Below are 13,625 nucleotides of genomic sequence, written 5' to 3'. Positions count from 1 at the left end.
ATTTTGGAAACATCTACTGGTCTCCCAGGAATCGATCAATTCGTAGACAATTTGAGATATTACTGCCATGGAGAAAAGTCTGCATGGTGCCTGTTGTATTCAATCCCGATGCAATTTCTGTGTTTCATCAAAACTATGAACGTCCACAGATTACTGGAAGCCTACAGATGTGCTTCGGAAACTACTACTGGGCTCCCAGGAATTCATTAAACCGTAGACAGTTTGAGACATTACTCCCATGCAGAAAATTACTCATGGAGACTGTTGTATTCAGTCACGATGCAATTTCTGTGATTCATCATTACTCTGAAGGTCCACAGTTTACAGGAAGCCTACAGATGTGCTTCGGAAACTTCTACTGGTCTCCCAAGAATGGATCAAAGCGCAGACAGATTGAGACACTACTCCCATGCAGAAAAGTCCCCATGGTGCCTGTTGTATTGAATCCTGATGCAATTTCTGTATTTCATCAACACTCTGAAGATCCCCAGAATACAGAATGCCTCCATACCAGCTTCGGAAACCTCTAATGATCTCCCAGGAATCGATCAAAGCGTACACAGTTCGAGACATTACTCCCATGTAGAGAATTCTGCATGGTGCCTGTTGTATTCAATCCCCATGCAATTTCTGTGTTTCATCAACACTCTAATGCTCCACTGTCTACAGGAAGACTCCAGATGTGCTTCGGAAACTTCTACTGGTCTCCAAAAAATCGATCAAATCGCAGACAGTTTGAGACACTACTCCCATGGAGAAAAGTCCGCATGGTGCCTGTTGTATTCAATCCTGATGCAATTTCTGTGTTTCATCAACACTCTGAAGCTCCCCAGAATACAGAATGCCTCCATACCTGCTTCGGAAACTACTAACGATCTCCCAGGAATCGATCAAAGCGTAGACAGTTTGAGACATTACCCCCATGGAGAAATATCCGCATGGTGAAAGTTGTATTCAATCCCGATGATATTTCTGTGTTTCATCAACACTCTGAACGTCCACAGATTACAGAATGCCTTCAGATGTGTTTCGGAAACTACAACTCGTCTCCCATTAATCGATCAAAGCGTAGACAGTTTGAGGCATTACTCCCATGGAGAAAAGTCCGCATGGTGCCTGTTGTTTTCAATCCCGACGCAATTTCTGGGTTTCATCATTACTCTGAAGGTCCACAGATTACAGAATGCCTAAAGATGTGCTTCGGAAGCAACTACTGCTCTCCCAGGAATCGACCAAAGCGTAGACAGTTTGAGACATTACTCCCATGGAGAAAAGTACGCATAGTGCTTGTTGTATTCAATCCCAATGCAAATTCTGTGGTTCATCAACACTCTGAAGGTCCACAGATTACAGAATGCCTCAGGATGTGCTTCGGAAACTACTACTGGTCTCCCAGGAATCGATCAAAGCGTAGCCATTTTGAGACATTATTCCCATGGTGAAAACTTAGGAAGGTGCTTGTTGTATTCTATCCAGATACAATTCCTGTGTTTCATCAACACTCTGAAGGTCTACTGATTACAGAATGCCTCCAGATGTGCGTCGAAAACTTGTACTGGTCTCCCAGGAAACGATCAAAGCGTAGACAGTTTGAGACATTACTCCCATACTGAAAAGTTGGCATGGTGCCTGTTGTATTCAATCCCGATGCAATTTCTGCGTTTCATCAACACTCGGAAGGTCCACAGATTACAGAAGGCCTCAAAATGTGCGTCGGAAACTACTATTGGTCTCCCAGGAATCGATCGAAATGTGGACAGTTTGAGGCATTACTCCCATGGTGAAAAGTCGTATGGGGCCTGTTGTATTCAATCCCGCTGCAATTTCTGTGTTTCATCTTGAAAGTAAACAGATTACAGAATGCCTCCAGATGTGCTTCGGAAATGACTACTGCTCTCCCAGGAATCGATCGAAGCGTAGACAGTTTGAGACATTACTCCCATGGACAGAAGGCCGACGGGGGCCTGTTGTATTCAATCACGATGCAATCTCTGTGTTTCATCAACACTCTGAAGGTCCACAGATTACAGGAAGACCCCAAATGTGCTTCGGAAACTACTACTGTTCCCCCAATACTCGATCAAAGCGTAGACAGTTTGAGACATTACTCCCATGGACAGAAGGCCGACGGGGGCCTGTTGTATTCAATCCCGATGCAATTTCGGCGTTTCATCACACTCTGAACGTCCACAGATTACATAATGCCTCAAGATAAGCTCCGGAAACTACTATTGCTCTCACAGGAATCGATCAGAACTTAGACACTTTGTGACATTACTCCAGTGCAGAAAAATCCGCATGGTGTGTGTTGTATTCTATCCCTATGCAATTTCTGTGTTTCATCATTACTCTGAAGGTCCACAGATTACAGAATGCCTCCAGACGTGCTTCGGAAACTACTACTGGTCTCCGTGGAATCGATCAAACCGTAGCCACTTTGAGACATTACTCCCATGGAGAGAAGTCCACATGGTTCCTGTTGTATCAATTCCGATGCAATTTCTGTGAATCATCAACACTCTGAAGATCCACAGGTTACAGGAAGCCTCCAGATGTGCTTCGGAAACCACTGCTGATCTCCCAGGAATCGATCAAAGCGTAGCCAGTTTGAGACACTACTCCCATGGTGAAAAGTCCGCATGGTTCTGGTTGTGTTCAATCCCGATGCAATTTATGTGTGTCATCAATACTCTGAATGTCCACTGATTACAGAATGCCTCCAGATGTGCGTCGAAAACTTCTACTGGTCACCCAGGAATCGATAAAAGCGCAGACAGTTTGAGACATTACTCCCATGGTGAAAAGTCCGCATGGAGCCTCTTGTATTCAATCCCGATTCAATTTCTATGTTTCATCAACACTCTGAAGGTCCACTGATTGCAGAATGCCTGCAGATGTGCGTCGAATACTTCTACTGGTCTCCCAGGAATCGATCATAGCACAGATTGTTTGAGACATTACTCCCATGGAGAAAAGTTGGCATGGTGGCTGTTGTATTCAATCCCGATGGAATTTCTGTGTTTCATAAACATTCTGAACGTCCACAAATTACAGAATGCCTCAAGATGAGCTTCGGAAAGTACTATTGGTCTCCCAGGAATTCATCAATGCGTAGACACTTTCAGACATTACTCCAGTGGAGAGAAATCCGCATAATGCCTGTTGTATTTAATCCCGATGCAATTTCTGTGTTTCATCAACACTCTGAAAGTCCACAAATTGCACAATGCCTCTAGATGAGCTTCAGAAACTACTACTTGTCTCCCAGGAGTCGATCAAATTCTAGACAGTTTGAGACATTACTCCCATGGAGAAAAGTCCGCATGGTGCCTGTTGTATTCAATCCCGATGCAATTTCTGTGTTTCATCAACACTCTGAAGGTCCACTGGTTGCAGAATGACTCCAGATGTGCGTCGAAAACTTCTACTGGTCACCCAGGAATCGATCAAACCGTAGACAGTTTGAGACTTTACTCCCATGGAGAGAAGTCCGCGTGGCGCCTGTTGTGTTCAATCCCGATGCAATTTCTGTGTTTCATCAACATTCTGAAGGTCCACACATCACAGAATGCCTCCAGATGTGCTTCGGAAACTACCACTGGTCTCTCTGGAATTGATCAAAGCGTAGCAAGTTTGCTACATTACTACCATGGTGAAAAGTCCGCCTGGTGCCTCTTGTATTCAATCCCGATGCAATTTCTGTGTTTCATTAACACTCTGAAGGTCCACTGGTTGCAGAATGACTCCAGATGTGCGTCGAAAACTTCTACTGGTCTCGCAGGAATCGATCATAGCGCAGATTGTTTGAGACATTACTCCCATGGAGAAAAGTCGGCAAGGTGGCTGTTGTATTCAATACCGATGCAATTTCTGTGTATCATCATTACTCTGAAAGTGCACAGATTACAGAATGCATCCAGACGTGCTTCAGAAACTTATACTGGTCTCCCAGCAATCGGTCAAAGCGCAGACAGTATGAGACTTTACTCCCATGGAGAGAAGTCCGCATGGAGACTGTTGTATTCAATCCCGATGCAATTTCTGTGTTTCATCAACACTCTGAAGGTCCACTGGTTGCAGAATGACTCCAGATGTGCGTCGAAAACTTCTACTGGTCACCCAGGAATCGATCAAACCGTAGACAGTTTGAGACTTTACTCCCATGGAGAGAAGTCCGCGTGGCGCCTGTTGTGTTCAATCCCGATGCAATTTCTGTGTTTCATCAACATTCTGAAGGTCCACACATCACAGAATGCCTCCAGATGTGCTTCGGAAACTACTACTGGTCTCCCAGGAATTGATCAAAGCGTAGCCAGTTTGAGACATTACTACCATAGTGAAAAGTCAGCATGGTGCCTCTTGTATTCAATCCCGATGCAATGTCTATGTTTCACCAACACTCTGAAGGTCCACTGCTTGCAGAATGACTCCAGATGTGCGTCGAAAACTTCTACAGGTCTCCCAGGAATCGATCAAACCGTAGACAGTTTGAGACTTTACTCCCATGGAGAGAAGCCCACATGGTGCCTTTTGTATTCAATCCTGATACAAGTTCTGTGTTTCATCAACGCTCTTAAGGTCCAAACATTACAGAATAACTCCAGATGTGCTTCGGAAACTAATACTGGTCTCCCAGGAATCGATCAAAGCGTAGACACTTTGAGACATTACTCCCATTGTGAAAAGTCCGCATGGTGATTGTTGTATTCAATCCCGATGCAATTTCTGTGTTTCATCAACATTCTGAATGTCCACTGATTACAGAATGCCTCCCGATGTGCGTCGAAAACTTCTACTGGTCTCCCAGGAATCGAACAGATCGCAGACAGTTTGAGACACTACTCCCACGGTGAAAAGTCCGCATGGCACCTGTTGTATTCAATCCTGATGCAATTTCTGTGTTTCATCATTACTCTGAAAGTGCACAGATTACAGAATGCATCCAGACGTGCTTCAGAAACTACTACTGGTCTCCCAGGAATCGATCAAAGCGTAGAGAGTTTGTGGGATTACTCCCATGGAGAAAAGTCCGCATGGGGTCTGTTGTATTCAATCCCGATGCAATTTCTGTGTTTCATCATTACTCTGAAGGTGCACAGATCACAGAATGCCTCCAGATGTGCTTCATAAACTTATATTGTTCTCCCAGGAATCAATCGAAGTGTAGCCAGTTTGAGACATTACTGCCATGGTGAAAAGTCCGCATGGTGCTTCTTGTATTCAATCTTGATGCAATTTCTATGTTTCATCAACACTCTGAAGGTCCACTGATTGCAGAATGCCACCAGATGTGCGTCAAAAACTTGTACTGGTCCCCCAGGAATCGATCATAGCGCAGATTGTGTGAGACATTACTCCCATGGAGAAAAGTCGGCATTGTTGCTGTTGTATTCAATCCCGATGGAATTTTTGTGTTTCATCAACACTCTGAACGTCCACAGATTACAGAATGCCTCAAGATGAGCTTCGGAAACCACTATTGGTCTCCCAGGAATTGATCAATGCGTAGACACTTTCAGACATTACTTCAGTGGAGAGACATCCGCATGATGCCTGTTGTATTCATTCCCGATGCAATTTCTGTGTTTCATCAAGACTGTGAAGGTCCACAGTTTATAGAATGCCTCCAGATGTGCTTCGGAAACTACTACTGGTCTCCCAGGAATTGATCAAAGCGTAGCCAGTTTGAGACATTACTACCATGGTGAAAAGTCCGCATGGCACCTGTTGTATTCAATCCTGATCCAATTTCTGTGTTTCATCATTACTCTGAAAGTCCACAGATTACAGAATGCCTCCAGACGTGCTTTGGAAACTACTACTGGTCTCCCAGGAATCGATCAAAGCTTAGACAGTTTTCAGATTATTCCCATGGAGAAAAGTCCGCATAGGGTCTGTTGTATTCAATCCCGATGCAATTTCTGTGTTTCATCAACACTCTAAAAGTCCACAGATTTTAGGAAGCCTCCTTAGGTGCTTCGGTAACTACTAATGTTCTCCCAGAAATCGATCAAAGCGTAGACAGTTTGAGACATTACTCCCATGGAGAAAACTCCGCATGGTGCCTGTTGTATTCAATCACGATGAAATTTCTGTGTTTCATCAACACTCTGAACGTCCACAGATCACAGAATGCCTCCAGATGTGCTTCGCAAACTACTACTGGTCTCTTAGGAATCGATCAAAGAGTAGCCACTTTGAGACATTACTGCCATGGTGAAAAGTCCGCATGGTGCATCTTGTATACAATCTCGATGCAATTTCCATGTTTCATCAAACCTCTGAAGGTCCACTGATAGCAGAATGCCTCACGATGTGCGTCGAAAATTTCTACTGGTCTCCCAGGAATCGATCAAAGCGCAGATTGTTTCAGACATTACTCCCATGGAGGAAAGTCGGCATGGTGGCTGTTGTATTCAATCCCGATGGAGTTTCTGGGTTTCATCACACTCTGAACGTCCACACATTACAGAATGCCTCCAGATGTGCTTCGGAAACTACTACTGGTCTCCTAGGAATCGATCAAGCGTAGCCAGTTTGAGACATTACTCCCATGGTGAAAAGTCCGCATGGTGCCTGTTGTATTCAATCCCGATGCAATTTCTGTGCTTCATCAACTCACTGATGATCCACAGATCACAGAGTGCCTCCAGATGTGCTTCGAGAACTACTACTGGTCACCCAGGAGTCGATCAAAGCGTAGAAAGTTTGTGACATTACTCCCATGGAAAAATTCCGCATGGTGCCTGTTATATGAAATCCCGATTAAATTTCTGTGTTTCATTAACACTCTGTACGTCCACAGTTTACAGGAAGCCCCAGATGTCCATCAGAAACTTATACTGGTCTCCCAGGAATCAATCAAATCGTAGACAGTTTGAGACATTACTCCCATGGAGAAAAGTCTCCATGGTGCGACTTGTATTCTATCCTGATGTAATTTCTGTGTTTCATCAACAATCTGGAGGTCCACAGATTACAGGAAGCCTCCAGATGTGCTTCGTAAACTACTTCTGGTCTCCCAGGAATCGATCAATCCGTTGACAGTGTAAGACATTACCCACTTGGAGAAATGTCTGCATGGTGCATGCTGCATTCGGTCCCGATGGAATTTCTGTGTTTCATAAACATTCTGAACGTCCACAGATTACAGAATGCCTCAAGATGAGCTTCGGAAAGTACTATTGGTCTCCTAGGAATTCATCAATGCGTAGACACTTTCAGACATTACTCCAGTGGAGAGAAATCCGCATAATGCCTGTTGTATTTAATCCCGATGCAATTTCTGTGTTTCATCAACACTCTGAAGGTCCACAAATTGCACAATGCCTCCAGATGAGCTTCAGAAACTACTACTTGTCTCCCAGGAGTCGATCAAATTCTAGACAGTTTGAGACATTACTCCCATGGAAAAAAGTCCGCATGGTGCCTGTTGTATTCAATCCCGATGCAATTTCTGTGTTTCATCAACACTCTGAAGGTCCACTGGTTGCAGAATGACTCCAGATGTGCGTCGAAAACTTCTACTGGTCACCCAGGAATCGATCAAACCGTAGACAGTTTGAGACTTTACTCCCATGGAGAGAAGTCCGCGTGGCGCCTGTTGTATTCAATCCCGATGCAATTTCTGTGTTTCATCAACATTCTGAAGGTCCACATATCACAGAATGCCTCCAGATGTGCTTCGGAAACTACTACTGGTCTCCCTGGAATTGATCAAAGCGTAGCAAGTTTGCTACATTACTACCATGGTGAAAAGTCCGCCTGGAGCCCCTTGTATTCAATCCCGATGCAATTTCTGTGTTTCATCAACACTCTGAAGGTCCACTGGTTGCAGAATGACTCCAGATATGCGTCGAAAACTTCTACTGGTCTCGCAGGAATCGATCATAGCGCAGATTGTTTGAGACATTACTACCATGGAGAAAAGTCGGCAAGGTGGCTGTTGTATTCAATACCGATGCAATTTCTGTGTTTCATCATTACTCTGAAGGTGCACAGATTACAGTATGCATCCCGACGTGCTTCAGAAACTTATACTGGTCTCCCAGCAATCGGTCAAAGCACAGACAGTATGAGACTTTACTCCCATGGAGAGAAGTCTGCATGGAGACTGTTTCATTCAATCCCGATGCAATTTCTGTGTTTCATCAACATTGTGAAGGTCCACAGATTACAGAATGCCTCCAAATGTGCTTCGGAAACTACTACTGGTCTCCCAGGAATTGATCAAAGCGTAGCCAGTTTGTGACATTACTACCATAGTGAAAAGTCCGCATGGTGACTCTTGTATTCAATCCCGATGCAATGTCTATGTTTCACCAACACTCTGAAGGTCCACTGGTTGCAGAATGACTCCAGATTTGCGTCGAAAACTTCTACAGGTCTCCCAGGAATCGATCAAACCGTAGACAGTTTGAGACTTTACTCCCATGGAGAGAAGCCCACATGGTGCCTTTTGTATTCAATCCGGATGCAAGTTCTGTGTTTCATCAACGCTCTTAAGGTCCAAACATTACAGAATACCTCCAGATGTGCTTCGGAAACTACTACTGGTCTCCCAGGAATCGATCAAAGCGTAGACACTTTGAGACATTACTCCCATTGTGAAAAGTCCGGATGGTGATTGTTGTATTCAATCCCGATGCAATTTCTGTGTTTCATCAACATTCTGAATGTCCACTGATTACAGAATGCCTCCCGATGTGCGTCGAAAACTTCTACTGGTCTCCCAGGAATCGAACAGAGCGCAGACAGTTTGAGACACTACTCCCACGGAGAAAAGTCCGCATGGCACCTGTTGTATTCAATCCTGATGCAATATCTGTGTTTCATCATTACTCTGAAGGTCCACAGATTACAGAATGCCTCCAGACGTGCTTCGGAAACTACTACTGGTCTCCCAGGAATCGATCAAAGCGTAGACAGTTTGTAGGATTACTCCCATGGTGAAAAGTCCGCATGGGGTCTGTTGTATTCAATCCCGATGCAATTTCTGTGTTTCATCATTACTCTGAAGGTGCACAGATCACAGAATGCCTCCAGATGTGCTTCATAAACTTATATTGGTCTCCCAGGAATCAATCGAAGTGTAGCCAGTTTGAGACATTACTGCCATGGTGAAAAGTCCGCATGGTGCTTCTTGTATTCAATCTTGATGCAATTTCTATGTTTCATCAACACTCTGAAGGTCCACTGATTGCAGAATGCCACCAGATGTGCGTCAAAAACTTGTACTGGTCCCCCAGGAATCGATCATAGCGCAGATAGTGTGAGACATTTTCCCATGGAGAAAAGTCGGCATTGTTGCTGTTGTATTCAATCCCGATGGAATTTTTGTGTTTCATCAACACTCTGAACGTCCACAAATTACAGAATGCCTCAAGATGAGCTTCGGAAACCACTATTGGTCTCCCAGGAATTGATCAATGCGTAGATACTTTCAGACATTACTCCAGTGGAGAGAAATCCGCATGATGCCTGTTGTATTCATTCCCGATGCAATTTCTGTGTTTCACCAAGACTGTGAAGGTCCACAGATTATAGAATGCCTCCAGATGTGCTTCGGAAACTACTACTGGTCTCCCAGGAATTGATCAAAGCGTAGCCAGTTTGAGACATTACTACCATGGTGAAAAGTCCGCATGGTGCCTCTTGTATTCAATCCCGATGCAATTTCTATGTTTCATCAACACTCTGAAGGTCCACTGGATGCAGAATGACTCTAGATGTGAGTCGAAAACTTCTACTGGTCTCGCAGGAATCGATCATAGCGCAGATTTTTGAGACATTACTCCCATGGAGAAAAGTCGGCAAGGTGGCTGTTGTATTCGATACCGATGCAATTTCTGTATTTCATCATTACTCTGAAGGTGCACAGATTACAGAATGCATGCAGAGGTGTTTCAGAAACGTATACTGGTCTCCCAGGAATCGATCAAAACGTAGACACTTTGAGACATTACTCCCTTGGTGAAAAGTCCACAAGGTGGACTGAAATCTGTGGACCTTCAGAGTGTTGATGATACACAGATATTGCATCGGGTTTGAATACAACAGAAACCATGCGGATCTCTCTCCACTGGAGTAATGTCTCAAAGTGTCTACGCTTTGATCGATTCCTGGGAGACCAATAGTAGTTTCCGAAGCACATCTTGAGGCATTCTGTAATGTGTGGACGTTCAGAGTGTGATGAAACGCAGAAACTGCATCGGGATTGAATACAACAGCCACCATGCCGACATTTCTCCATGGGAGTAATGTCTGAAACAATCTGCGCTTTGATCGATTCCTGGGAGACCAGTAGAAATTTTCGACGCACATCATGAGGCATTCTGCTATCAGTGGACCTTCAGAGTTTTGATGAAACATGGAAATTGCATGGAAATTGAATACAAGATGCACCATGCGGACTTTTCACCATGGGAGTAATGTCTCAAAGTGGCTACTCTTTGATCGATTCCTAAGAGACCAGTAGTAGTTTGCGAAGCACATCTGGAGGCATTCTGTGATCTGTGGACGTTCAGAGTGTTGATGAAACACAGAAATTTCATCGTGATTGAATACAACAGGCACCATGCGGAGTTTTCTCCATGGGAGTAATGTCTCAAACTGTCTACGCTTTGATCGATTTCTGGGAGAACATTAGTAGTTACCGAAGCACCTAAGGAGGCTTCCTAAAATCTGTGGACTTTTAGAGTGTTGATGAAACACAGAAATTGCATCGGGATTGAATACAACAGACCCTATGCGGACTTTTCTCCATGGGAATAATCTGACAAACTGTCTAAGCTTTGATCGATTCCTGGGAGACCAGTAGTAGTTTCCAAAGCACGTCTGGAGGCATTCTGTAATCTGTGGACTTTCAGAGTAATGATGAAACACAGAAATTGGATCAGGATTGATTACAACAGGCGCCATGCGGACTTTTCTCAATGGGAGTAGTGTCTCAAACTGTCTGCGCTCTGTTCGATTCCTGGGAGACCAGTAGAAGTTTTCGACGCACATCGGGAGGCATTCCGTAATCAGTGGACAATCAGAATGTTGAAGAAGCACAGAAATTGCATCGGGATTGAATACACTCTGAAGGTCCACTGATTACAGAATGCCACCAGATGTGCGTCAAAAACTTGTACTGGTCCCCCAGGAATCGATCATAGCGCAGATTGTTTGAGACATTACTCCCATGGAGAAAACTCAGCATGGTGCCTGTTGTATTCAATCACGATGAAATTTCTGTGTTTCATCAACACTCTGAACGTCCACTGATTACAGAATGCCTCTAGATGTGCTTCGCAAACTACTAATGGTCTCCTAGGAATCGATCAAAGCGTAGCCAGTTTGAGACATTACTCCCATCGAGAAAAGTCCGCATGGTGCCTGTTGTATTCAATCCCGATGCAATTTCTGTGGTTCATCAACACTGTGAATGTCCACAGATTACAGAATGCCTCCAGATGTGCTTCGGAAACTACTACTGGTCTCCCAGGAATTGATCAAAGCGTAGCCAGTTTGAGACATTACTACCATGGTGAAAAGTCCGCATGGTGCCTCTTGTATTCAATCCCGATGCAATTTCTACGTTTCATCAACACTCTGAAGGTCCACTGGTTGCAGAATGACTCCAGATGTGCGTCGAAAACTTCTATTGGTCTCGCAGGAATCGATCATAGCGCAGATTGTTTGAGACATTACTCCCATGGAGAAAAGTCGGCAAGGTGGCTGTTGTATTCAATACCGATGCAACTTCTTTGTTTCATCATTACTATGAAGGTGCACAGATTACAGAATGCATCCAGACGTGCTTCAGAAACTTATACTGGTCACCCAGGAATCGATCAAACCGTAGAAAGTTTGAGACTTTACTCCCATGGAGAGAAGCCCACATCGTGCCTGTTGTGTTCAATCCCGATGCAATTTCTGTGTTTCATCAACACTCTGAAGGTCCAAACATTGCAGAATACCTCCAGATGTGCTTCGGAAACTCCTACTGGTCTCCCAGGAATCGAACAGAGCGCAGACAGTTTGAGACACTACTCCCATTGAGAAAAGTCCGCATGGCGCCTGTTGTATTCAATCCTGATGCAATTTCTGTGTTTCATCATTACTCTGAAGGTCCACAGATTACAGAATGCCTACAGACGTGCTTCGGAAACTACTACTGGTCTCCCAGGACTCGATCAAAGCTTAGACTGTTTGTGAGATTACTCCCATGGAGAAAAGTCGGCTTGGTGCCTGTTGTATTCAATCCCGATGCAATTTCTGTGTTTCATCATTACTCTGAAGGTGCACAGATTGCAGAATGCCTCCAGACGTGCGTCATAAACTTATATTGGTCTCCCAGGAATCGATCGAAGCGTGGCCAGTTGAGACATTACCGGCATGGTGAAAAGTCCGCATGGTGCTTCTTGTATTCAATCCCGATGCAATTTCTATTTTTCATCAACACTCTGAAGGTCCACTGATTGCAGAATGCCACCAGATGTGCGTCGAAAACTTCTACTGGTCTCCCAGGAATCGATCATAGCGCAGATTGTTTGAAACATTACTCCCATGGAGAAAAGTCGGCATGGTGGCTGTTGTATTCAATCCCGATGGAATTTTAGTGTTTCATCAACACTCTGAACGTCCACAGATTATAGAATGCCTCAAGATAAGCTTCGGAAACTACTATTGGTCTCCAAGGAATTGATCAATGCGTAGACACTTTCAGACATTACTCCAGTGGAGAGAAATCCGCATGGTGCCTGTTGTATTCAATCCCGATGCATTTTCTGTGTTTCATCATTACTCTATAGGTGCACAGATTACAGAACGCATCCAGACTTGCTTCATAAACTTATACAGGTCTCACAGGAGTCGGTCAAACCGTAGACAGTTTGAGACTTTACTCCCATGGAGACAAGCCCACATCGTGCCTGTTGTATTCAATCCCGATGCAATTTCTGTGTTTCATCAACACTCTGAAGGTCCAAACATTGCAGAATACCTCCAGATGTGCTTCGGAAACTACTACTGGTCTCCCAGGAATCGATCAAAGCGTAGACACTTTGAGACATTTCTCCCATGGTGAAAAGTCCACATGGTGATTGTTGTATTCAATCCCGATGCAATATCTGTGTTTCATCAACATTCTGAATGTCCACTGAATACAGAATGCCTCCCGATGTGCGTCGAAAACTTCTACTGATCTCCCAGGAATCGAACACAGCGCAGACAGTTTGAGACACTACTGGCATGGAGAAAAGTCCGCATGGCACCTGTTGTATTCAATCCTGATGCAATTTCTGTGTTTCATCATTACTCTGAAGGTCCACAGATTACAGAATGCCTCCAGACGTGCTTCGGAAACTACTAATGGTCTCCCAGGAATCGATCAAAGCGTAGACATTTTGTGGGATTACTCCCATGGAGAAAAGTCCGCATGGGGTCTGTTGTATTCAATCAAGATGCAATTTCTGTGTTTCATCATTACTCTGAAGGTGCACAGATTATAGAATGCCTCCAGACGTGCTTCATAAACATATATTGGTCTCCCAGGAATCGATCGAAGTGTAGCCAGTTTGAGACATTACTCCCATGGTGAAAAGTCCGCATGGTGCTTCTTGTATTCAATCTTGATGCAA

This window comes from Schistocerca gregaria, chromosome 1 (genome assembly GCF_023897955.1).
Source record: "Schistocerca gregaria isolate iqSchGreg1 chromosome 1, iqSchGreg1.2, whole genome shotgun sequence".
In the NCBI taxonomy this organism is placed as follows: Eukaryota; Metazoa; Arthropoda; class Insecta; order Orthoptera; family Acrididae; genus Schistocerca; species Schistocerca gregaria.
The sequence above is the reverse complement of the archived record's forward strand: the minus strand, read 5'-3'. Positions refer to the sequence as shown.